The following is a 25,530-nucleotide window of genomic DNA, read 5'->3' as shown; positions in this document are numbered from 1 at the left end:
GTGCCTGTAATCCCATCTACTCTGGAGGTTGAGGCAGGATAACCCGGATGCTTGAACCTGGGAGGTGGAGGTTGCAGTGAGCCGAGATGGTGCCACTGCATTTCAGCCTGGGTGACAGAGCGAGACTCTGTCTCAAACAACAACAACAACAACAAAAAAAAAAAAACAGCTTCCATATCAAACATCTTTTAATTTGTCCTGTTATATAAAGATGTCTAAAACTTGTGGTAAAAGGAACTATGTATGTTAATTAAACACACCGATATACTTTAAGAAGTTATTGTCTAAATGTCTTTCTAAAGTGATATCTATTTTGTTCCAATTACAAATTATTCATGGTTATTCCTAAAACTGGTAAATGCAGAATATTATAAAGAAAAAATACAATTCACTCATAACCCTCATTAACATTTTGAGACATTTCTTTCTAATTATATGAGTGGGACTGTGCATTCACTCATTCCTTTATTTATTCAACAAACATCTTTTTAGTCAGCGCTACGGGCCAGACACTGTTCTAGGTGACGGTGATACAGCAGGGACCAAAACAGACAAATAACCTTTGCCATCATGGTGTTTACATTCTCGTAGAGGATATTTAAAGACTCAGGAAAATATACAAATTTAACAACCAAATCAGGCTAATGATTTTGTTATTGTTCAGTAAGCTGTTTATTATTTCTTCCCTCTTCTATATGCTGGGAGCATTTTTCTTTTCTTTTTCTTTTTTTAAGCAAGATTGTCCTTGTTACACTGCTTTCTGAGCCAACATAAAGGCCTTGTTGGGGTAAAAGGAAAACTCAATGTTTAAATTATGACTTCAGGAAGTTTATCCCATGGCGTGATGTTCTTAGCGGACCGATGACTGCCCAGTGGAGGCCTCAGAGTGCAGTCTGGAGTATCCTGTCCAGAGAGCCAGACAATCCGAGTCCAGGACTCAATGTTCACATCTCAGGTTTTACTGAGTGGTCAGGCATCACCATTTCTTCTTGTGACTCTGAAACATGTATTTTGGTCTTGAAAAGAAAGTTTCCTGGAGGTATCAGAACGCATATTGTTTGTAGTGCATCGTCTTCTATTTCTACAAGACTAACCTGGCTAATTACCCTGTCCCTTTGGAGGTTCTGATGAAAACAATTAAAACTTAAATCTTGAAACAGGCGAGAGAGTAGTGGGAAGCATGGAGGTGGTTGGAGGGTGGGGGTGGAGCGAAGCTCATCCTGTAATGGGCATTGTGGCCCCTGGACAAAGAGCGCAAGGACAGTGGGTCCGTTTCTATGTCTGGGCCATGACCATCGTGCCTCCCTCCTTTTCACACTGTCTCTCACTTCTCATTCCTCTCGTTTCTCCTCTCTCCCACAGCCCCACACCTTTGTCCCATAGAATCTGCAAAAAGGAAGAGAAGAAGACTGTATTCCTCAAAATATCAAGGACGAGGATATTGTCTGACTCGGGAGTAAACCAATGGCATATACAAAGGTGCTTAACATCACTAATCGTTGGGGAAATGCAAGTCAAAACCATAATGACGTAGCTCCTCACACCTGTTAAGATGACATTTATCAGAAAGTCAAATGATAAGTGTTCATTGAGGGTGTGGAAAAAATGGAACTCTTGTACACTGTTGGTGGGATGGGAAATCGGTTTGGCCATTGTGAAAAACAATGTGGAGGTTGCCCATAAAACTAAAATAGAATTCCCATATGATCAGCAATTCGACTTCTGGGTGTTTATCCAAATACATTGAAATCAGTATTTCAAGTTGCTAGCTACACTCCCATGTTCATTACGGCCTTACTCACAACAGCCAAGACATGAAAACAACCTAAGTGTCCACGGATGAATGACAAAATAAAGAAAAGATGGAATGTATACATATACAATGGAACATTATTCAGCCATAAAAAGAAGAAAATCCTGCTATTTTAAACAACATGGAAGAAACTGGAGGACATTTGCTGAGTGAAATGAGCCAGACACAGAAAGTCAAATACTGCATGATCTCACTTATATGTGGAAAGTAAAGAGGTTGAACTCGTAAAATCAGGAAGTACCAAAGGAGGTTCCCAAGGGCTGGGGTGTTGGAGCAATGCGGGATTTGGGTCAAAGGACACATTTTCACTGATAAGATGAATAAGTTCTGGAGATCTAATGTACAGCATGGTAACTATAGTTCATAATAATGTACTGCATACTTGAAATGTTCTGAGAGAGTAGATCTTAAGTGTTCTCATCACACATTAAAAAAGGTAAGTATACAAGATAATGGATAGGTTAATTAGCTTCATTGTGATAATCACTTCACAATGTGTATGTGTATCAAAGTATCTCTTTGTACACTGTAAGTATACACAAGTTTTATCTGTTAATTCTACCTCAATACAACTGGCAGGGAAAAAATCAATCCATGAATGAATATCACCGCTGGGTAGAGGGAAGTGTTATATTAACACAAAGGTAAGTCATCAAGAGGCATGGTTTTTCTTCTATTGTCTAGAAGGGAACAAGGAAGATGTTGATTGGTTGCCGGTGTCTGCCCATCAAAGTCCCATCCACGACAGAGTCTAGACGTGAGGAGGCATTGCATGCAATGAATAGCTCCACAGAGCTGTAGGTGATGAAGACAATAGCTAACTTGTCTCCATGCTTCAGGATTTTAATGCTAATACCTTTGGATGACATCTCGGCTTCTCTTCTTGTTTTTCATTCCACATTCTTCAATGCACTGTTCACTTTACCTTATGCAAAATGCAGCCATTAGCCACAAAGGGCTTTGCTACCAGACAGAGAGAGAATATAATGTAGTGTACGATTGTGGATCAGCACTGTCCAACAGAAACATAACGAAAGCCATAAATATAATTGCAAATTTTCTAGTAACCATATTAAAAACATAAAAAGAATAGATGAAATTAATTTTAATAATGTTGGTTGGGCACAGTGGCTCACATCTGTAATCCTAGCACTTTGGGAGGCGAGAGCTGGCAGCTTGCTTGAGCTCAAGAGTTCGAGACCTGCCTGGGCAACATAGTAAAACCCCTTCTCTACTAAAAACATAAACAACAACAACAAAAAAACCAAATTAACAAGGCATGGTGTTGCATGCCTGTGGTCCCAGGTATTCGGAAAGCTGAGGTGGAAGGATTGCTTGAACCTGGGAGGTTGAGGCTGCAGTGAGCCCAGATCGCACCTCTGTACTCCAGCCTGGGTGACAAAGTGAAACCCTGTCTCACAAAAAAAGGAAAGAAAGAAAGAAAAATTAATTTTAATAATGTCTTACCTAACCCTGTGTATTCAAAATATTATCATTTCAACACACTATCAATAGAAAAAATTATTGAGATTTTTATATAGCATTTTATACTAAGTCTTCAAAATCCAGTATGTATTTTATACTTAGAGCACATCTCAACTCTGGCTGCACCACATTTCAAGTGCCCAAGAGCCACAGGGGCTAGTAGGAAGTGTACTGGAGTGCAGGTGTGGCCTCTGCAGCCAGAAGACCGAGGTGTATAATCTTGGGAAAATTACATAATCTCTCTGTGCTTCAGTTTCCTTGTCTATAAACTGGGAGAAGTTATAGTACAAACCTCATTTGGAATTGTTATGGAGATTAAAAGAGCACTTAAAACATTGCCTGCCACAGAGTTGGTGCCCAATACACGTTAGCTCTTACTGTAATCAGATATAAGTTTAACCACCTCCTAATGATCAAAGCAATCTCTCAGTAAGGTCTGACTCTGGGGTTTTTCTAAATTAGAACCGTATGTCTGGTGTCTTAAGATGATGAAAATCATATGCCATTTCAAAATTCCTACCTCACTTCAAAGCTTAACAGGGAAAGTTTGGTCTTGAGCTGTGCTTTCACAGCTGGGCAACCTGTAACCTGACAAACTTCTTTACACCATTAAGTCTGCAAATAGACTCTTATTGAATTTTGAAAATAAGCAGTATCATATTTTTATTAGGATGTAAAATTAGGTTCATGGCTATAGAATTTTCCCAGCTTGTGTTTTGGTGATCTCTCAAGAGATTTAAACCCTACTTTACCAGGGTAAGAAGATAATAGTTGTCTTCTCAAAACTATGGCTTCCAGCCACAAATTCATATTAATATCACAGGATAACTTTGAGAGGCTGAGGTGGGTGGGTCACTTGAGGCCAGGAGTTCAAGACCAGCCTGGCCAACATGGTGAAACCCTGTCTTTACTAAAAGTACAAAAATCAGCCATGCTGGTGGTGCGAGCCTGTACTCCCAGCTACTCGGGAGGTTGAGGCAGGAGAATGACTTGAACCTGGGAGGAGGAGGTTGCAGTGAGTCAAGATTGTGCCACTGCACTCCAGCCTGGGTGACAGAGTGGGACCCTGTCTCAAAAATAAATAAATAAATAAATAAAAATAAAAATCACAGGATATATTTGAGGCCCTAAGCACGGTGATATGTAAACCATGACTTATTGTCCAGTCGAGGAGAAAGAAGTTAATCAAACAATCACACAAATAAACTTGCCAACTGGTATCATTGCTATTAAGAAGATGAAAGGTTGCTCAGATTGTCTATGAAGAGGAAATTTGATTTGGTCAGGGATGTTTTCCCCGAAAGAAGTGCTGATGAGGCTGACAGCTGAAGGATAGGCAGAGGTAACCGGGTGGAGAGGGAAGGAAATGCATCCTAGGTGAGGAAACAGCATGAACAGAAATCCTGGGGTGGCAGGAGTGTGGAGAGATGGAAAGAGGGCAGTGGGCCTTACACAGAGAGTAAGGATAGAACTGAGGGTTGGCTGGAGCAGTCAGTAGGACCAGAGATGGCAGGCTCTTGACAGCTATTAAAGAATTTATATTTACATGGAGAACTTTGGGAAGCTGTTACTGGGTCTCCAACACTTCAGGATGCTTTTCTTTGCTGGGTTAAACCACACTTTGATTCTTTATAATGGTGATTAAATAAAAATGTCAGTGCATCAAGAGATAGAGAGACTAGGCTTCACGTGCCTTTTATTCCCTATCAAGTGCAACCTGACACTAGAGCCATGTAACCCCTGTCTCTGGTCCTCCCTTCCGCTACCCTTCTCCAGTTATCCAACCAATTCTGAGCCTCTGTCTCAGGATTTCTGTCTTGATGTTTGGGAGACCAGACAACAGAGGAGTTGGACCGCAACTTAGAGGTGAACTTCAGAAGAGACCAACTCTTCCAGACAAGGAAGTGAAGCTCTTACACTTTAAGGCCAATGAGTCTCAATTCTAGGTAAGAGCAAAGTCAAAAGACATGATTAGATTTGCCTTAGAAAAGACAGCTGGCTGGGCGCAGTGGCTCACGCCTGTAATCCCAGCACTTTGGAAGGCCGAGGCGGGTGGATCACCTGAGGTTGAGAGTTCGAGACCAGCCTGGCCAACATGGCAAAATGCCCCCTCTACTAAAAATACAAAAATTAGCCAGGTGTGGTGACACATGCCTGTAATCTCAGCTACTCGGGAGGCTGAGGCAGGAGAATCACTTGAACCTGGGAGGCGGAGGTTGCAGTGACCTGAGATTGCATCACTGCGCTCCAGCCTGGGTGACAGAGTGAGACTTTGTCAAAAAAAAAAAAAAAAAAAAAGACAACTAAATATAATGTGAAAAAAATTGTTAGAGGAGCTAAAGAGAACATGCAGGGAGATAATAATCCTATTTGCTATAGTCTAGGCAAGAGGTGATATTAAATATGAGGACAAGTAGACAAATTTGAAAGATAATAAGAAAATCAGAACAACTGGACTTGGTAATGACTGCAAATAGAAGGTAAGGGAGAGGGAGATGTCAAGAATAATTCCCAGAGTTTTCAGCTGTATAGCTGGATGGATGCCTGTACGCTTCTTCAAGATACGGAGCACAGAGACAACAAGATTTGAGAGAAAAGACTATATGTTCAATTTTCGGCTTGTGGAATTTGAGATGCCTCAAAGATATCCAAGGAAAACTGTGGTGTAAGCAGTGATGTTAAAGTTCAGACCAGAGACACATATTCTCCACTAATACATGCATAGCGTGACATCAACAATTTCTCTTTAGCTTTTGAACCACATACAATGTCTAGTTCAAACCCTTAAATGTCTTGCTCAAAATGGCAACATGGGTGAAATCTCACTGGTTCATGCTCATTATAAGCATAACAAAGGTCATATCAGAGACTCAAATCTAATCCAGATCAAGACTCTACCATGTGTCAGACGTGAGGGTTACAGTCACCTATGGGCTTTGTCCTTGAGATCGCTGCTGAGAAAGAACCTTCAGCCTCAAACTATAGGAGGCTCAATTGTGTCTACTTGGCTCCCCATTGTAATTCTTGCTATCGTCTTTTTCTTTCAGAGGAAGAGATCATAAACATTTTGAGAACAGAAACTATGCCATTTTCAATGACGTGCCCCTTAGGCCTAGCACAGTGCCTGGCCCATGGTATTTATTTAATAAGTATTTGAATGAATGAAGGGCATGCTTCCATCTTCCTTTTGGGATGCAGTATTTCCCTATAAATATCAATCTGTCTAGATAAAGATAGCAGATGAAATATATGCAATAATCTCCATGCTCTCCTAAATACCCCACTAAAAAGCCAGTAAAGGGTTAAAGAAGAGGTACAAACGCAAACAAGGACAAAGAGAATGGATGATAAGACTTTACCCACAACACTTTGGAAGTTTGAATGTACATTGGTAATTACTAACCAGCTTTAGCAGATCTGAGAAAACAGAAGCCCATGCCAGAAGCAGGGAAAGCCAAGAAGAATTGCAAGACACTATCAGTTATCTGGGGAAGCGTGAGGAGATGAGGCTGAAAATTGGAAGGTCATTTAAAAGGCTGTTTTTAAGAAAGATTTTAATTCCTAGTATTAATACCTAGAATAGTGCTTCGTACGTAATAGGGGCTTGATAAATATTGTTATGTGGATGAAGAGGTAAATGAAATTCAGCTACATAAAAACTTGGATACCTAAAAATGTTTTTATTTATTTATATTTTTTATTTTTGTAGAGACAAGGTCTCATTCTGTCACTCAGGCTACACTAGAATGGTGCTATCATAACTTACTGCAGCCTTAAACTCCTGGGCACAAGTGATCTTCCTGCCTCCCAAATAGCTAGGATTACAGGCTTCTGCCACCTCCTGGCTTTTTTTTTTTTGAAATAGGGCCTCACAAATTTGCCCTACATGGTCTCAAACACCTGGCCTCAAGGGATCCTCCTGCCTCAGCCTCCCAAAGTGTGGGGATTACAGGTGTGAGCCACCACACCTGGCCCTAAACATTTTTATTCTGCTGGTGCACTTAATTGCTGATTTGGCTGGTGTATCCATTATCTACTGCTGCATAACAAACTACCCCAAAACTTGGTAGCCTAAAACAACAACCACTTATTTAGCACACATTTCTATGGGATGCCAATTTTGGCTGTCCACTGAGTTCATTCACTAGTGTGTCTGAGGCCAGCTGCTAATCACCTAGGTTGTTTCGCTTCTTGGGATCAGCTAGTTGTTGGTTAGGGTGACAAGGCTGACTGGGCCATATGTCTCTTGTTATCCACCATGCTGCCCAGGCTAGTTCACTTGGTAGTTGAAGTTTCTAAGAGCAGCAAGAGAAGAAACGTCAAGGCTTCTTGAGGTCTTGGAACTTGCAAAACATCACTTCTGCCACATTCTATCGTTCAAGCCCACATTCAAGGGGCAGGGTGGGGTGGGGGTGGGTGGTGACTCTACGTCTTTACGGGAAGAACTGCAAGTCTTGGGGTTGTTTTTCCAAAGTATAGAGCTGGGCATAGAATTCTTGGATGGAGCTAATTTTCTTTCAGAATTTTGAAAACATGGCTTTCTTTTTGTTTGTTTTGCTTCCTAGTTCCTGGCATTGCTACTTAAAACTCTGACACCATCCTGTTTTATTATTATTTAGATATGAAATCTGTTTTTGATTTTTTTTTTACCATCTCTGAAAGCTTTGTGGATTTTTTTTTTTTTTTTTTTTTTTTTTTTTGAGACGGAGTCTCACTTTGTCGCCCAGGCTGGAGTGCAGTGGCCGGATCTCAGCTCACTGCAAGCTCCGCCTCCCGGGTTTACGCCATTCTCCTGCCTCAGCCTCCCGAGTAGCTGGGACTACAGGCGCCCACCACCTTGCCCGGCTAGTTTTTTGTATTTTTAGTAGAGACGGGGTTTCACCATATTAGCCAGGATGGTCTCGATCTCCTGACCTCATGATCCACCCGTCTCGGCCTCCCAAAGTGCTGGGATTACAGGCTTGAGCCACCACGCCCGGCCAAGGATCTTTTTTTTTTTAATGGAAAGAATGCTAAGATTTTATAATAATGTGACTTGGTATGAGTCCATTCTTATCCTTTGAGGAAGATGCCTGATGGATGCTTTCAATCTGGAAGCTCAGGTACTTCAAGCTGAAATATTTAATTGATGCTTTTCTTCCCTTCATTTCCTCTGTTCTTTCCACAACTCTTGATAGTCAGGTGTTGGAGCTCCTATACTGGCCCTATAATTTTATCTTTCTCTCTCTTTTTTTATTCTCTGAGATAACGTCTCACTCTATTGCCTAGGCTAGAGTACACTGGCGCGGTCTTGGCTTACAGCAACCTCTGCCTCCCAGGATTAAGCGATTCTTGTGCATCAGCCTCCCGAGTAACTGGGACTACAGGTGTGTGCCACCATGCCTGGCTAATTTTTTGTATTTGTAATAGAGGGTTTCACCATGTTGTCCAGGCTTATGTCGAACTCCTGAGCTCAGACAATCTGCCAGCCTCAGCCTCCCAATGTACTAAGATTACAGGTGTGAGCCACCATGCCCTGCGTCTCTCCTTTTTTTTTTCTTTTTCTTTCTTTCTTTCTTTCAGCATCTCACTCTGTCACCCAGGCCAGAGTGCAGTGGCACAACTGTGGCTCACTGGAGCCCTGACCTCTTGGGCTCAAGTGATCCTCCCACCTCAGCCTGCCAAGTAGTTGGTGCTATAGGCATGTGCTACTATGTCCAGCTAATTTTTATGTCTTTTGTAGAGATAGGTTCTTACTGTGTTGCCCAGGCTGGTCTCAAATTCCTGGGCTCAAGTGATCCTCTTGCCTCAACCTCTCTAAGTGCTAGGATTACAGGTATGAGCCACCACTCTTCTATTTTTCTTTTTTTGAGACAGAGTCTTGCTCTGTCACCGAGGCTGGCGTGCATAGTACGATCTCGGCTCACTGCAACCTCTGCCCCCTGGGTTCAAGCGATTCTCCTGTCTCAGCCTCCTAAGTAGCTGGGATTACAGGTGTGTGCCACCATGCCCGGCTAATTTTTGTCTTTTTAATAGAGACGGGGTTTTGCCATGTTGGTTAGACAGGTCTCAAACTCCTGAGCTCAGGTGATCTGCCCACCTTGGCCTCCCAAAATGCTGGAATTACAGGCATGAGCCACCGCACCCGACCAACTTCAGGTCCTATTTTTCATATCTGTCTTTTCGCCAGGTTTTCTGGAAGATTTCCTCAAATTTATCATACAGCACTTATATCAACTGTCAGAGAAAAACTAATAAATGTAGGCCTGCCCTCACAGGGAGTTATCTGAAAATCATCACACACCTGACTGGTGATCAGTGTTTTTTAAAGTTTGGGAATTGTTGCCTTTCCTAATATGGTGAAGACCTTCATTTCTATTTCTTTTTCTTTTTAAATTATAGATTCAGGGGGGTACAAGTGCAGGTTTGTTACATGAGTGTATTGTATATAATGCTGAGGTTTGAGCTTCTAGCAAACCCATCACTACAACAGTGAACATGGTACCCAACAGGTCACTTTTCAGACCTTGCCTCACTCCCATCCTCCCCACTTTTACAGTCCCCAGTATCTATTATTTTTCCTTCCTTCCTTTCTTCCTTCCATCCTCCCTCCCTCCCTCTCTCTCTCCTCTTTCTTTCTTTCTTTCTTTCTTTCTTTCTTTCTTTCTTTTCTTTCTTTTTTCTTTCTTTCTTTCTTTATTTTCTTTCCTTCTTTCTCTTTCTTTCCTTTTTCTTTCCTTCTTTCTCTTTCTTTCCTTTTCTTTCTTCCTCTTTCTTTTCTTTCTCTTTTCTTTTCTTTCTTTTATTTCCTTCTTTTTCTTTCTTTCCTTCTTTCTTTTCTTTCTTCCTCTTTCTTTTCTTTCTCCTTTCTTTCTTTTTCTCTCTCTCCTTCCTTCCTTCCTTCCTTCCTTCCTTCCTTCCTTCCTTCCTTCCTTCCTTCCTTCCTTCCTTCCTTCCTTCCTTCCTTCCTTCCTTCCTTCCTTCCTTCCTTCCTTCCTTCCTTCCTTCCTTCCTTCCTTCCTTCCTTCCTTCCTTGACAGAGTCTTGCTCTGTTACCAAGGCTGGAGTGCAGTGGCACTGTCACGGCTCACTGCAACCTCCACCTTCCAGGTTCAAATGATTCTCCTGCCTCAGCCTTCCAAGTGGCTGGGATTACAGGTGCCCGCCACCATGCCTGGCTAATTTTTTTGTATTTTTTAGTAGAGACAGGGTTTCACCATGTTGGCCAGGCTGGTCTCGAACTCCTGACCGCAGGTGATTCACCCACCTTGCCCTCCCAAAGTGCTGGGACTATAGGCTATGAGCCACTGTTCCTGGCCCCACTTTTTTTTTTAAATAGAGATGGCATCTACCTGTGTTGCCCAGGCTGGTCTCGAACTCCTGGGCTCAAGGGTTCCTCCCATCTTGGCCTCACAAAGTGCTAGGTTTACAGGCATAAGCCTCCATGCCCAGCCATTTGCTGACTTTTTAGTGGGGTTATTTCTTTTTTTCTTGTTGATTTATTTAAGTTGTAAATAGATTATAGATTCTGGATACTACCTAGTCTTTTGTGGGATGCATAGCTTGCAAATATTTTCTCCCACTCTGAAGGTTGTCTGCTTACTGTGTTGATTGTTTCTTTTGCTGAGCAGAAGCTCTTTTCTATTCCTACACATTCATCTTAAAGGTTTTTATCTATTCCTGCAAACTCATCCTGAAAGTTGAGTTTTGCTATGGGTCTAAGCAGTACTGTGTGTGCTACTGGAAAATCTTACGCTTGAGAAAGAAAGAGGCCAGGCATGGTGGCTCATGCCTGTAATCCCAGCACTTTGGAAGGCCAAGTTGGATGGACGGCTTGAGCTCAGGAGTTCAAGACCAGCCTGAGCAACACAGCGAAACTCCGTTTCTACAAAATATACAAAAATTAGCCAGGCATAGTGGTGCGTGCCTGTAATCCCAGATACTTGGGAGACAGAGGCATAAGACTAACTTGAACTTGGGAGGCAAAGGTTGCAGTGAGCTGAGATCACACCACTGCACTCCAGCCTGGGCAACAGAGAGAGACTCTGTCTCAAAAAAAAACAAAAAATAAACTAGCACAGACTCAGAAAATGGGAATAAGGAGTGAAATGAAGAGTAGATTTAAAAAAAGATTGCATAAGTCAAAACACTTTGAGTCAAAAATGACGGAAATTGTACTCAATGAGAAAAATAAAATTTTTTGCTCATGTAATTGACAAATTCATCTATCCATGTATTTACCCGCTTAACAATACTTACCAACTACTCTTTTCCAGGCCCTATTTTAGGCCCTTGAGATACATTAGTGAAACAATTAATAAAGTGAAGCGGTAACCCATAGAATGTGAGAAAATATTTGCAAACTATTCATCTGACAAGGAATTAATAACCAGAATATACAAGGAGCTCAAACAACTCTATAGGAAAAAATCTAATAATCTGATTAAAAATGAGCAAAAGATCTGAATTAACATTTCTTGAAAGAAGACATACAAATGGAAAACAGGTATATAAAAGGGTGCTCGACATCACTGATTATCAGAGAAATGCAAATCAAAACTATAATGAGATATCACGTGACCCCAGTTAAAATGGCTTTTATCCAAAAGACAAGCAATTACAAATGCTAGCAATAATGTAGAGAAAAGAGAACCTTTATACACTGTTGGTGGGAATGTAAATTAGTAAAACCATTATGGAGAACAGTTTGGAGGTGCTTCAAGAAACTAAAAAATAGAGCTACCATATGACCTAGCCATCCCACTCATAGGTATATACCCCCCAAAAAAGAAATCAGTATACAGAAGAGATAGCTGCACTCCCATGTTTATCGCAGCACTATTCACAACAGCCAAGATTTGGAAGCAACCTCACCACCCATCATCAGATGAATGGATAAAGAAAATGTGGTACTTATACACCATGAAGAACTATTCAGTCATAAAAAAGAATGAGAACCTGTCATTGGCAACAACATGGATGGAAATGGAAGTCACTATGTTAAGTGAAATAAGTCAGGCACTGAAAGATAAATATTGCATTGTTCTTGCTTATCTGTGGGAGCTAAAAATTAAAACAATTGAACCTATGGAGACAGAGTAGAAGGATGGTTACCAGAAGGGTAGTTGGAGAGGATGGGGGAAGGAGGTTTGTTCATGGGTACAAAAATAATAGAACAACTAAGACATAGTATTTGCTAGCACAACAGGGTGACTATAGTAAAACATAATTTAATTGTACATTTTTTTTTTTTTTTGAGACAGAGTCTTGCTCTGTCACCCAGGCTGGAGTGCAGTGGCACAATCTCGACTCACTGCAATCTCCACCTCCTAGGTTCAAGCAACTGTTGTGCCTCAGCCTCCTGAGTATCTGGAATTATAGGCATGTATCACCACGCCTGGCTAAGTTTTGTATTTTTAGTAGAGATGGGGTTAGGCCATGTTGGCCAGGCTGGTGCCAAACTCCTGACTTCAGGTGATCCACCTGCCTTGGTCTCTCAAAGTGCTGGGATTACAGGCATGAGTCACCATGCCCAGCCTTAATTGTACATTTAAAAATAGCTAAAAGAGTAGAATTGGATTGTTTGAAACACAAAGGATAAATGCTCAAGGTGACAGATACCCTATTTACCCTGATGTGATTGTTACTCATTGCATGCCTATATAAAAATATCTCATGTAATCCATAAATATATACACCTACTATGTACCCACAAAAATAAACAGTTAAAAAATAAGAAATAAAATTTTGTTACTTTAAGCCACCTCAGGCCAACCAAACTCAAAAAATGAGTATGAAGAAAGTTATTTTATGGCTTAAAAGTTGCAGCTATTACTTCAATGTGAGATTCCAAGAGGGGCAATGTTAGATTGTACCTTAGTTTGTGCTTTTTGAAAGAGAGGCTTGAGTTGATATTTGACACATGCTTAGGTTGACTTGAACTCTAATACAGAAAAGAATCCCTATTGAGAGCATCAATAATGCCGAGTGAGAAGTCTTGTTAACTTACTTCAGTATGATTTCCCAAAGTTAGTCCTGTGCTTTGAATGGACTTTTTTCAATATTTACTGTATTAGTCCATTTTCACGCTGCTGATAAAGACATACCTGAGACTGGGCAATTTATAAAAGAAAGGGGTTTAATCGAATCACAGTTCCACATGGCTTGGGAGGCCTCACAATCATAGCTGAAGGTGAAAGGCAGGTCTCACAAGACAAAATCATGAAATCACTTTCTTCAGACTGATTTTTAAAATTTGATTGGATTGAGCTGCCTTTAAGTCATAAACTTTTATTTTTTTTTTTAATTTTTGATTTTTGTGGGTACATAGTAGGTTACATGAGTTTTTGTTTTTTGTTTTTTTTTGACAGAGTCTCACTCTGTCGTCAGGCTGGAGTGCAGTGGTGCCATCTTGGCTCGCTGCAACCTCTGCCTCCTGGGTTCCAGTGATTCTCCTGCCTCAGTCTCCCAGGTAGCTGAGACTACAGGTGTGTGCCACCATGCCCAGCTAAATTTTTTTGTATTTTTAGTAGAGATGGGGTTTCACCATGTTGACCAGGATGGTCTCCATCTCTTGACCTCGTGATCTGCCCACCTCGGCCTCCCAAAGTGCTGGGATTACAGATATGAACCACCACGCCTGGCCGAGATATTTTTGTGTAGGCATGTAATGCATACTAATGACACCAAGATAAATAAGGTATCTACCACCCCAAGCATTTATCTTTTGTGTTTCAAACAATCCAACTCTACTCTTTTAGTTATTTTTAAATGTACAATTAAGGCCAGGCATGGTGGCTCATGCCTGTAATCCCAGCACTTTGGGAGGCTGAGGCAGGTGGATCACCAGAAGTCAGCCTGGCCAACATGGCCTAACCCCATCTCCACTGAAAAAAAAAAAAAAATTATCCAGGCATGGTGGCACGTGCCTGTAATCCCAGACACTTGGGAGGCAGATGAGAAGAGAACTTGTACAGGGAAACTTCCCTTTATAAAACCATCAGCTCTTGAGAGACTTATTCACTATCACAAGACTAGCATGGGAAAGAACCACCCCCATGTTTCAATTCACTTCCACCAGGTCCCTCCCACAACACATGGGAATTATGGGAGCTACAATTCAAGATGAGATTTGGGTGGGGACACAGCCAAACTATATCATTCCACCCTGACCCCTCCCAAATCTCATGTCCTCACATTTCAAAACCAATCATGCCTTCCCAATAGTCCCCAAAGTCTTAACTCATTTCAGCATTAACTCGAAAGTCCACAGTCCAAAGTCTCATCTGAGACAAGGAAAGACATTTCCACCTATGAGCCAGTAAAATCAAAAGCAAGTTAGTTACTTCCTAGATAAAATGGAGGTATAGATATTGAATAAGTATACCCACTCTAAAGGGGAGAAATTGGCCAAAATGAAGGGGTTAAATATCCCATGCAAGTTCAAACTCCAGCAGGGCAGTCAAATATTAAAGCTCCAAAATGATCTCCTTTGACTCCATGTCTCACATCCAGGTCATGCTGATGCAAGAGGTAAGTTTCCATGGTCTTGGGCAGCTCTGCCCCATGGTTTTGGAGGGTACGGCCTCCCTCTCAGATGTTTCACAGGGTGATGTTGAGTGTCTGCAGCTTTTCCAGGCACACAGTGCAAGCTGTAGGTGGATCTACCATTCTGGGGTCTGGAGGACAGTGGCCTTCTTCTCACAGCTTCACTAGGCAGCACCCCAATGGGGACTCTGTGCAGGGGCACCCACCCCACATTTCCCTTCTGCACTTCCCTAGCAGAGGTTCTCCATGAGAGCTCTGCCCCTGCAGCAAACTTCTGCCTGGATATCCAGGAGTCTCCATACATCTTCTGAAATCTAGGTGGAGGTTCCCAAACCTCAATTCTTGACTTCTATGCACCTACAGGCTCAACACCACATGGAAGCTGCCAAGGATTAGGGCTTGCACCCTCTGAAGCAATGGTCTGAGCTTCACCTTGGCCCCATTTAGTCATGGTTGGAGTGGCTGGGACACAGAGCACCAAGTCCCTAGACTGCATGTAGCACGAGGACCCTGGGCCCAGCCCACGAAACCGTTTTTTCTTGCAAGGCTTCTGGGCCTGTGATGGGAGGGGCTGCCTCAGAGGTCTCCGATATGCCTTGTAGACATTTTCCTCATTGTCTTGGTGATTAATGTTTGGCTCCTCCTTACTTATGCAAATGCCTGCAGCCAGCTTGAATTTGTTCTCAGAAAATGGGATTTTCTTTTCTATTGCATTGTCAGGCTGCAAATTTTCCAAACTTTTACGCTCTGTTTCCCTTTTAAAACTGAATGCCTTTAACAGCACCGAAGTCACCTCTTGAATGCTTTGCTGCTTAGAAATTTCTTCCACCAGATACCCAAAATCATCTCTCTCAAGTTCAACATTCCACAAATCTCTAGGTCAGGGGCAAAATGCCACCAGTCTCGTTGACGAAACATAACAAGAATCACCTTTGCTCCAGTTCACAAGTTTCTCATCTCCATCTGAGACCATCTCAGCCTGGATGTCATTGTCCATATCATTATCAGCATTTTGGTCAAAGCTGTTCAACAAGTCTTTAGGGAGTCCCAAACTTTTCCACATTTTTCTGTCTTCTTCTGGGCCCTCCAAATTGTTCCAACCCCTGCCTGTTACCCAGTTCCAAAGCTGCTTCCACATTTTCAGGTATCTGCAACAGCACCCCACTCCTGGTACCAATTTACTGTATTAGTCTGTTTACATGCTGCTGATAAAGACATACCCAAGATAGAGCAATTTAAAAAAGAAGAGGTTTAATGGACTCACATTTCCATGTGGCTGGGCAGGCCTCATAATCATGGCTGAAGTTTACCTTCAGCCATGTTTACCTTCAGGCACATCTCACATGGTGGCAGACAAGAGAAGAGAGCTTTTGCAGGGAAACTTCCCTTTATAAAACTATCAGATCTCATGAGTCTTATTCACTATTACAAGAATAGCACGAGAAAAACCTGCCCCCATAATTCAATTACATCCCACCAGGTTCCTCCCATAACATGTGGGAATTGTGAGAGCTACAATTCAAGATGCAAGTTGGGTGGGGACACAGCCCAACCATATCAGTGCATGTCCTTTTTAGATTTTTTTTAACACTGTATTGATTTATTTCTTCCTATTATTTAAGCCCCCATCCTTTAAGCACTCAGCATTTTCAGATCACTTAAAAATATTTCTCAAGTCATCTTTGCAAAATTCTGCAACGTAAACTCTTAAAAATGTCTTTAGGATAACCACTGTAGTCCCTTCTCAAGATACAGTGACCTTATGTAACTCTCTGTACCTCAGTTTCCTCATCTTTCAAAGGCCAGTAACAACAGTACCTATATCAGAGGGTTGTCATAGGGAGAATAACAGTTAATGCATGTAAAGTGTTTGGAATAGCTTCTATCTATAGTAATCATTCAAAAACTAATAGTGACTACTCTATTATGAATATCAGTACTGTTAGCATATATGAGAGCTGAGTGGTTGGAAGGAAATATTTCTGGCCCAGTGTTATCTTAGGATGATATCAGAGAATGAGTCGGTATTTGAGAGTTCTGGTCTTTTCAGGATGAATAAATATAACGCAGTGTTTGTTCTTTTTTTTTTTTTTCGTTTGAGACAGAATCTCACTCTGTCACCCAGGTTGAAGTGCAGTGGCATGATCACAGCTCACTACAGCCTGTACCTCCCAGGCTCAAACAATCCTCCCACTTCTGCCTCCCAGGTAGCTGGGACTATAGGTGCACCATCATGCCCAGCTAATTTTTATTTTTACTTTAGTAGAGACAGGGTCTTGTTATGTTGTGGAGACTACTCTTGAACTCCTGGCCTCAATTGATCCTCCCACCTTGGCCTCCCAAAGTGTTGTGATTATAGGTGTCAGCCACTGCACCCAGCTAAATTTTTGTATTTTTTGTAGATGTGGGGTTTTGTCATGTTTCCTAGGCTGGTCTTGAACTCCTGAACTCAAGAAATCCACCTGCCTCAGCCTCCCAAAGTGCTGGAATTATAGGCATGAGCCACCACACCCAACTATCACAGTGTTCTTTCTGTATCCATCAAAGACTTGAGAGGACCTTAAACTCTGCCCTTGAGACTTTTCTAAGGTACACAGAGTCACCAAGCAGACAGCGATTCTAACCACGTGACATTTAAACCTGTAGATCCAAAAACTAATGCCTTGCACCTTTATAAGGAACTGAAAATAGACAGGATTTGTTATTCACCCTGCCTCCTGATAATAAGAGTACAAACTAAAGCAAGGGTGGCGTGGTCGTGATTGGGAAAGTGACCTGGTTGATGTGGCACAACATAATCTCACGAAGCAGTCCCTGCCCAGCTTCTTATTTAAAGAAAGACAGGCCATGCCAGTCCTAGGGCTGACCAATTTGCACAGCAACCCCTGCCCCCTGCCCCTCACCCTGGCTGTGATTTATGCATGGCCAAAAGCATATCAGCTAATTATCTTGCAGCCTAAGTGTCTCCCCAGCATGCCATTTGAAGATGGCTCCTGGACAAAGAGCTTGTCTCTGGAAAGGGGAAAGAGCTAAATATTTTTCCAGTGGGCACTGCACCAAAGGCGGCCCTAGCTTTTTCACTTTGTTGGTTGCTTCAAGGTAGGATTTTACACATCTATCTGCTGTATACTTAACCATCAAGACAGACTTGTCAGCCTCAGAAAAGCAGGCCAATTTACACATTCCCTTTACCTAATCAGAATCAATTCTCCATTTCTGATTCCCAAGTCTAATCCTTTCAGAGTACTCCTCTAAGTTCAATACGACTGGAGGAGGCTCAAAGAGCTTCAGATAAAATTAAAATTAATGTTAAAGTCAGGGATTATCTCAGCTGAATTTGAGGAGGTCCTTTTTTTTTTTTTTTTTTTTTTTTCCAGCAGCTGGTGCTGTGTTTTCATATGTATATAAAAGTATTCTGTAGAAAATGTCAATCCTACAAATCTGGGGGCAGGGCATAAGGTAGATTTAACCAATTGGGAGATATTTTTCATGCCTTCTCAAAGTAACTCACAGATGCCTGACAGCTGCAGCTGTTCGAGCCCCTGCAATGGCATGGCTCTGTGACTCAGAGGGATGTTTATGCCAGAGAATGTTGCCACTGCAATACTACCCCCGAGATGCCCCAGGAGAAAATAATTTGGAGCAATGAGTGGGAAAGGCAGGTCACTGGGAAAATTTAGTCAAACTCAGATCCATATCTGAATATAATTAATTAGCGGAATATGGAGAGGTAGAAAGTGCATGGGCTTTGGAGTCAGACAGACCCAGCCATGATTCTTTGCTCTGGACGCTTTATATTTAGTTAGTCCATCATTTATCCACTCTCTCTCATTCAACTAATATTTATTAAGGACCTACTATGTGCCAGACACCGTGCTAGGTGCTCGAGATATAATGATAAGCAGGACTGGCTATGTAGTTTGTGGGACCAGTGCAAAAGGAAAATGCAGGACCTCTTGTTCAAAAATCATTACCAATTTCAAGATGGCAATGGCAGACAGTGAAAGCAGGCACGTGGCCCTTCTGAGTATAGGTTCCTGTGAGACTGCACTGTGTGTCCATGAAGCTGGCCCTGATGATAAGCTTCAGGAAAGAAGAAACTTTGTCTTCATGGAGCTGAGTTTCTGTGGAGAAATGTATTAATCACACTAATTAATCTAAAATTATGAACGGGCGCGGTGGCTCATGCCTGTAATCCTGGCACTTTGGGAGGCCCAGGCGGGTGGATCACGAGGTCAGGAAATTGAGACCATCCTGGCTAACACGGTGAAACCCTGTCTCTACTAGAAACACAAAGAATTAGCCAGGCATGGTGGCACACACCTGTAGTCCCAGCTATTCGGGAGGCTGAGGCAGGAGAATTGCTTGAACCTGGGAGGTGGAGGTTGCAGTGAGCCGAGATTGCACCACAGCATTCCAGTCTGGGCAACAGAGCGAGACTCCGTCTCATTAAAAAAAAAAAAAAAAAAAATTATGACTATGACAAGGGCTGTGAAGGAAAGGAGTCTGTGCTATGCCTGCTTATGAGAGAGAAGTTTGATTTGTCAAGGAGACCAGGAAAGACTTCCCCACAAGAGTGATGCTTGGGATGAGATTTGGAGGATGAATGGGAGTTAACCAGGCAGAAATGAGAGCTGATCTTTTCGGGACTTCATCATTCCAAAGCCCATGGACAGGGGTGAGCCTGCAAAGGAGAAAGAGGAGAAAATGTTTGCGTAAGAAGAAAACTAGGAGAGGGTCATGGAAGACAAGGAAGGGTAGCGCTTCAAGAAGGAAGGAAGATCCACTCAGGTAGCCCTGGCAAGTGAATCTCACATGCAACACAGAGATAACACTCCCAAAGGCTTAGTGGAATTCCTGGCACATAGGTCATTTTTGTTTTTATTTTCATTTATTTTTTTATTTTATTTTATATTTTTTTGAGACAGGGTCTCACTCTGTCACCCAGGCTGGAGGGCAGTGGCACAATCTTGGCTCACTGCAACCTCTGCCTCCTGGGCTCAAGCGATCCTCCCACCTCACCCTCCCAGGTAGCTGGGACTACAGGCATGCACTATCGCACCCAGCTAAGTTTTGTATTTTTAGTAGAGACGGAGTTTCACCATGTTGCCCAGGTTGGTCTTGAACTCCTGATCTCAAGCAATCTGTCCACCTTGGCCTCTGAAAGTGCTGGGATTACAGGCATGAGCCACTATGCCTGGCCCACACAGGTCATTTTTATTCCTTTGTAGTAATTGTCCTTACTTGAAAGCAAGCTCATCTTTTCCCAATCAGATGATCCAATTCTCAACCTTGGTGCATATTTCAGAGAGGGAAGTCGAGGCACAGAGAAGCCAAGTCGAAGGTGAAAAAGCTAGGGCTGCCTTTGATGCAGCACACATTGGGCATTCCAGATACGAGCTTCCTAGGAGGTGGACAATGATCTTCAACAGGCATGTGAAGCCACCGAACTCCTGGCCCATCACCACACTCTCTCTCATTCACAGCACATCCATCTCTCTATTCTTTCAGTCCCAGGATGTCGCAGGCTTTTCTACCCTGTGGCCTTGGCAGTGCTGTTTCCTCTTCCTGGAGCATTCTTCTTCATGCCAACCCCACATGCTTGACCTTTCTTGATGTTTCCTCATTCTTCTGATTTACTTTAATACTTCCTTGCCCCATCCAGCTCAAACCAAACTAGATGCTCTGTTTTTCTCTTCAAGTTATCACAAATATAATATATAAATAAATAACAAATATAAAACATCATTATTCTTGGCCAGGCGTGGTGGCTCACACCTGTAATCCCAGCACTTTGGGAGGCTGAGGCGGGCAGATCACTTGAGGCCAGGAGTTTGAGACCAGCCTGGCCAACATGGTGAAATCCCATCTCTACTAAAAACATAAAAATTAGCCAGGCATGGTGGCACATGCCTGCAGTCCCAGTTACTTGGGAGACTGAGGCAGAAGAATCTTTTGAACCCGGGAGGTGGAGGTTGCAGTGAGTCGAGATCATGCCACTGCACTCCAACCTGGGCAATAGAACAAGACTCTGTCTCAAAAAAAAAAAAAAAGTCATTATTCTTATAGGTCCTACTTTTTTCTTGACACCATTTATTCTCCTTATGCATCTACTTGCTAATGAAGGTGCATCGTTTCACTGTGGACTCCCAGCAGGCAGGTACCGTGTCTGTTTGTACTCCCACTGCACACCAATCACCTGGCACACTGAAGTTATGAAATGAGTGAACACAGAGACATGTTCACCACAAAGTCAAGGAAGCCTGAAAAGTGTTCCCATCTAAGACTCAGAGAGGAAAATGTTTGGGAAGATTAGTTAAGCCTCCATTTACGATAACTTCTGCAGGTGCACATCAATTCCACAGATGTCCTGGCAGCATAGCAACCCATATATCAAAAGGGAAGTATTCTGCATCTTGTACTCAGTCTCTTCATTGAGGTAGTGGGATATGGAGGTGAATGGGTGGATGTGGAGGGCTGTGTGTGTGTGTATATAGGAAGAAGTACTTACAATCCATCAAACAGGACACAGTGTCAAGATCAACACTGGGCTCTGAGATCCTCTGTGACTTACAATTTACCTATCACTCAGAATGGATGCCTGATGAGAGGCGGGGATGGGGTAGGGCTGGCATAGGGAATGTAAACACCTGAGACTTAGAAACATGTGGTTGTTCAAGAGTGGTCAGCTTACAGAAACTCATATCAAATTCCTTTTTTTTTCTTTTTCTTTTTTTTTTTTAATGAATCAGGGTTTTGCTCTGCTGCCCAGGCTGGAGTGCAGTGGTACAATTGTAGCTCACTGCAGCCTCAAACTCCTGGGTGCAAGCAATCCTCTTGCCTCAGCTCCTAAGGAGTTGAGACTACAGATGTGCACCACCATACCTGGCCAAGTTTTTAAATTTTTTTATAGAGATGGGGTCTTGCCATGTTGCCAAGGCTGGTCTTGAATTCCTGGCCTTAAGCAATCCTCCCATCTCAGCCTCTCAAAGCACTGGGATTAGAGGTGTGAGCCACCATGCCCAGCCCATGTCAGATTGCTAACAAAGAGTGGGAGAAGGAGCACATTCCAAGTTTTCCACCCCTCTGAGTTCATGCTGATGCTGTTTGAATATTAGGCCTCTTTATGAATAATATTGGGCTTCTGCAGAGGCTGTTTTCTGCAGTCCGCACTTGTTGATGCTCTTCAACAAATTTGGAAGGATGGCAATTGGAAACCATATGGCTAAGATCACATGGGCAAGGACCTTGGGCATCTTCTTCACTGGTGTGGATTCAGCAGTTCACGAAGTGCCTGGCTAAAAGTAGAGGTTCAGTAATATTCCCGAGGAAGCATGAACAAGGAGATGGGGGAGTAAGACAGAGAAGGGAAGGAAGCCAATACAGGGTGTGTTTCCGAGCAATTGAGACAATCTTACTGGGGGTTCTGGGAGGCCATATCACACACATCTCAAAACTCTCTCTCTCCCCCAGCAGGGAGGAAGCTAGGGCATTTATACTTCATCTCCCATCCACCTGCCCTGTCCCTCAAGGGTCAAGAAATGACCCTGGGGTGGAGAGTCAGTAAGATCCTGGAGGCACATATTGGCATGGTCAGTGCCAGGGGACATGCGTGGGGCACCAACAGGGTCTGCTATAGAGGAAGAGAAAAGCAGAGCAAAGGGCAAGAACAAAGGAGAAGCTGGAGATGAGCTGAGTGTGTGTATGTGTGTGTGAGTGTGTTCATGTGTATGTGTGTGTTCATGTGTGTATAGTAGTGAGATCCATTAACAAAACATTTTAAACTATAAATAGAAAAACTCCACGATTAACTCTATACAACTCTTATCTCCATCTGAAACAACCACTTTTAGTTTTATAAATTTATAAAAATTATTGTTTCTCTTGCATGGATTTTCAAATAGAGCTACACATTATAAAGTGTTTATGAATAAAAATAGCTTCATAATAGAGAATGTTCCCCAAAGGGCTAATAAACATGTTCAATCTCCTTGGTGATCAGGGAAATCCATATCAAAACAATGAGATATTGAGTCTTGGGTGGGCGCGGTAGCTCACGCCTCTATTCCCAGCATTTTGGGAGGCCAAGGTGGGCAGATCACTTTAGGCCAGGAGTTTGAGATCAGCCTGGCCAAAATGGTGAAACCTGCGTCTCTACTAAAAAAAAAAAAACCCTGGCATGGTGGCATGCATCTGTAATCCCAGCTACTTGGGAGGCTGAGGCACGAGAATTACTTGAACCCAGGAGACGGACGTTGCAGTGAGCTGAGATGGTGCCACTGCACTCCAGCCTGGGAGACAGAGTGAGACTCCATCTCAAAAAATAAGAAAAGAAAAAGAAAAAAGAGATATTGACTCTTAGTGGTGGATCACTAAAAACGAAACAAAACAATACAAACAAACGAAAAATAAGATACCAGCCAAGCACGGTGGCTCACGCCTGTAATCCCAACACTTTGGGGGGCTGAGGCAGGTGGATCATCTGAGGTCAAGAGTTCGAGACCAGCCTGGCCAACATGATGAAACCCTGTCTCTACTAAGAATACAAAAAATTAGCCAGGCATGGTGGTCTGCTCCTGTAATCCCAGCTACTCAGGGAGCGCTGAAGCAGGAGAATCACTTGAACCCAGGAGGCAGAGGTTGCAGTGAGCTGAGATTGTGCCACTGCACTCCAGCCTGGGTGACATAGTGAGACTCCATCTCAATAATAATAATAATAATACACCATTTGGGGGGTAAAATATTGGGGGAAATATTTAAAATATTGATAGCATTCACTGCTGACAAAGACACTGGGCAATAGACATTGTGATATGTTGCTTTAAGACTTTGAGTTACTACAAGTTTTGGGGAAGGAAATGTAGCAGTATACACCAAAATAAAAAATACTATACCCCTTTGCCCAGGAATTGTTCTCCCTGGAGTCTCTCCTAAATAAATAAAAGTACCAGAATATAAAGCTATTCATATAAGGATGTTTACTGAAGCATTATTTGGGCAAAAATTTTGGAAGCAACTTGAATAACCCAAAGATGGAAAAAATGAAGACTTTTTATATATTCACACTAATAAAAATAGTGAATTAGTGCTGTATGTATTGACTTAGTAATATTCATGATATAGTGAGGGAAATCAAAAATTTGTACTATAATGTGCATAGTTCAATCCATTCAACATTTTTTTTTTCCTCCGAGATGGGGTCTTGCTCTGTTGCCTGGGCTGGAGTGTTGTGGCATGATCATAACTCACTCCAGGCTTGAACTTCTGGGCTCAAGTCATTCTCCTGCCTCAGTCTTCCAAGTAACTGAAATTATAGGTACAAGCCATGGTGCCCAGCACATTCAAATAATTAAAAAGGAAAAAGTAAAAGGCTTACATATGCACAAATGTATTTGTATGAAATAGAGAAAGGGGTGGAAGGATACACATTAACTGTTATACCATTAGTTACCTTGAGGTTAGAAATATAAACTGTTGAGAAAAATACTTGTCCATGCTGGTGGTCTGTTGAGAAACCGGTTTGTGGACAGATATTTGGGGACCTTGAAAGTCAGTGGAATCATTATGGGAAGGATTAAATGAATTACACTCACTTTGGGATATAGCCAAAGAAATAGCTATATCTCTTTATGACTTCTTTCCTTAAAAAAACAAAAATGCTATGAATGATTCTGTGGCAGTGCTATAGAAAACCCACATGGCTGAAAAGTAGGCAGTAGTTAAGCAAACAACAAGGTACTGAGTCACAAAGCAATAGAATAGTAGAGGCCAGAAGTATGGTATCTGTTGGGTACGTGTTTGAGTTCTGGCTCTACTAGTTGCTGGCTGTGTGACCATAGGCAAGTTGCTTGTCTTTGAGCTTTGATGTCTTCATCTAGAAATGGCAATAGCAATAGTGTCTAGCTCATAGATTTGCTCTGAGGATTAAATGAGATATGCATATTTATGATAACTACTACCACTTTATAACTCATGAAACGAATGAGTGAATGAATATGTGAATGGAGAACTCTGTGAGTTACTGTTGCTTGAAAAGGCAGGTTAGGACATGTTGCTCGATCTTAATTTTATAAAAATTACTTACACAATGATTAAAATAAAAAAGTCTTAAAATTTTGTAAATGCCAGTAGTTGGTATTTTAACATTGAATTATTTGTCTCTTTAATTTATTGATACTTTATTTTATTTATTTATAAATAAAGCACCCAGCTGATACTTTACTTTAAAGGTGGTTAATTATTTAATTACATAATAGCTTAAGTAACTGTATCATATTGGAAGCAAATCCAAGAAATAAAAACGTTTAGCCTACTCTTTGACAATAAAAAGTAATGATTTGTGGCAGGCTTTATACAAGTGTTTATTATGTCTCCCCTATGTCCCCTACACACACACACACACACACACACACACACACACACACACACCCCTCCCAGAATAGCCCCATATTCCCCAGGCTGCTCATCAAGCTTGTGGCTGGCAGTTGCTGTCTTACCAAAATACAGTCTTCTAGGATGTCTTGCCAGAAAGACCAAGGCCAGGGCTGGCTGAGGCAGTTGGAGCAGATTCACTCAAGTCAGAGATCCAAGAGCAGGGAACACACAGACACTGTGTACCTATGCAGGAAAACTATGTCAGCCTGGTGACAAACAAACAAAAACCCTAGAACCCCCGGTCCTTAGTAGAGCAGATGAGTCCCCTCAGA

At 42.2% G+C, this 25,530-nt stretch overlaps 1 long non-coding RNA gene across 2 annotated transcripts in view; it reads right to left on the bottom strand.

The window, feature by feature from the left end:
• Positions 1 to 211: 211 nt before the first annotated feature.
• The window catches only part of LOC105493836 (uncharacterized), a 30,005-nt gene continuing 4,686 nt past the window's right edge, over positions 212 to 25,530 (bottom strand). For both annotated transcript variants that reach the window (XR_011608519.1, XR_011608518.1), the window contains exons 2-3: positions 25,321 to 25,441; positions 212 to 1,386 (exon numbers count right to left, since the gene is read on the bottom strand). This is a non-coding gene — a long non-coding RNA (uncharacterized lncRNA). The remainder of the gene's footprint in view (positions 1,387 to 25,320; positions 25,442 to 25,530) is intronic.

This window comes from Macaca nemestrina, chromosome 10 (genome assembly GCF_043159975.1).
Source record: "Macaca nemestrina isolate mMacNem1 chromosome 10, mMacNem.hap1, whole genome shotgun sequence".
Classification (NCBI taxonomy): Eukaryota; Metazoa; Chordata; class Mammalia; order Primates; family Cercopithecidae; genus Macaca; species Macaca nemestrina.
This window is presented reverse-complemented; position numbering and strand designations above follow the sequence as displayed.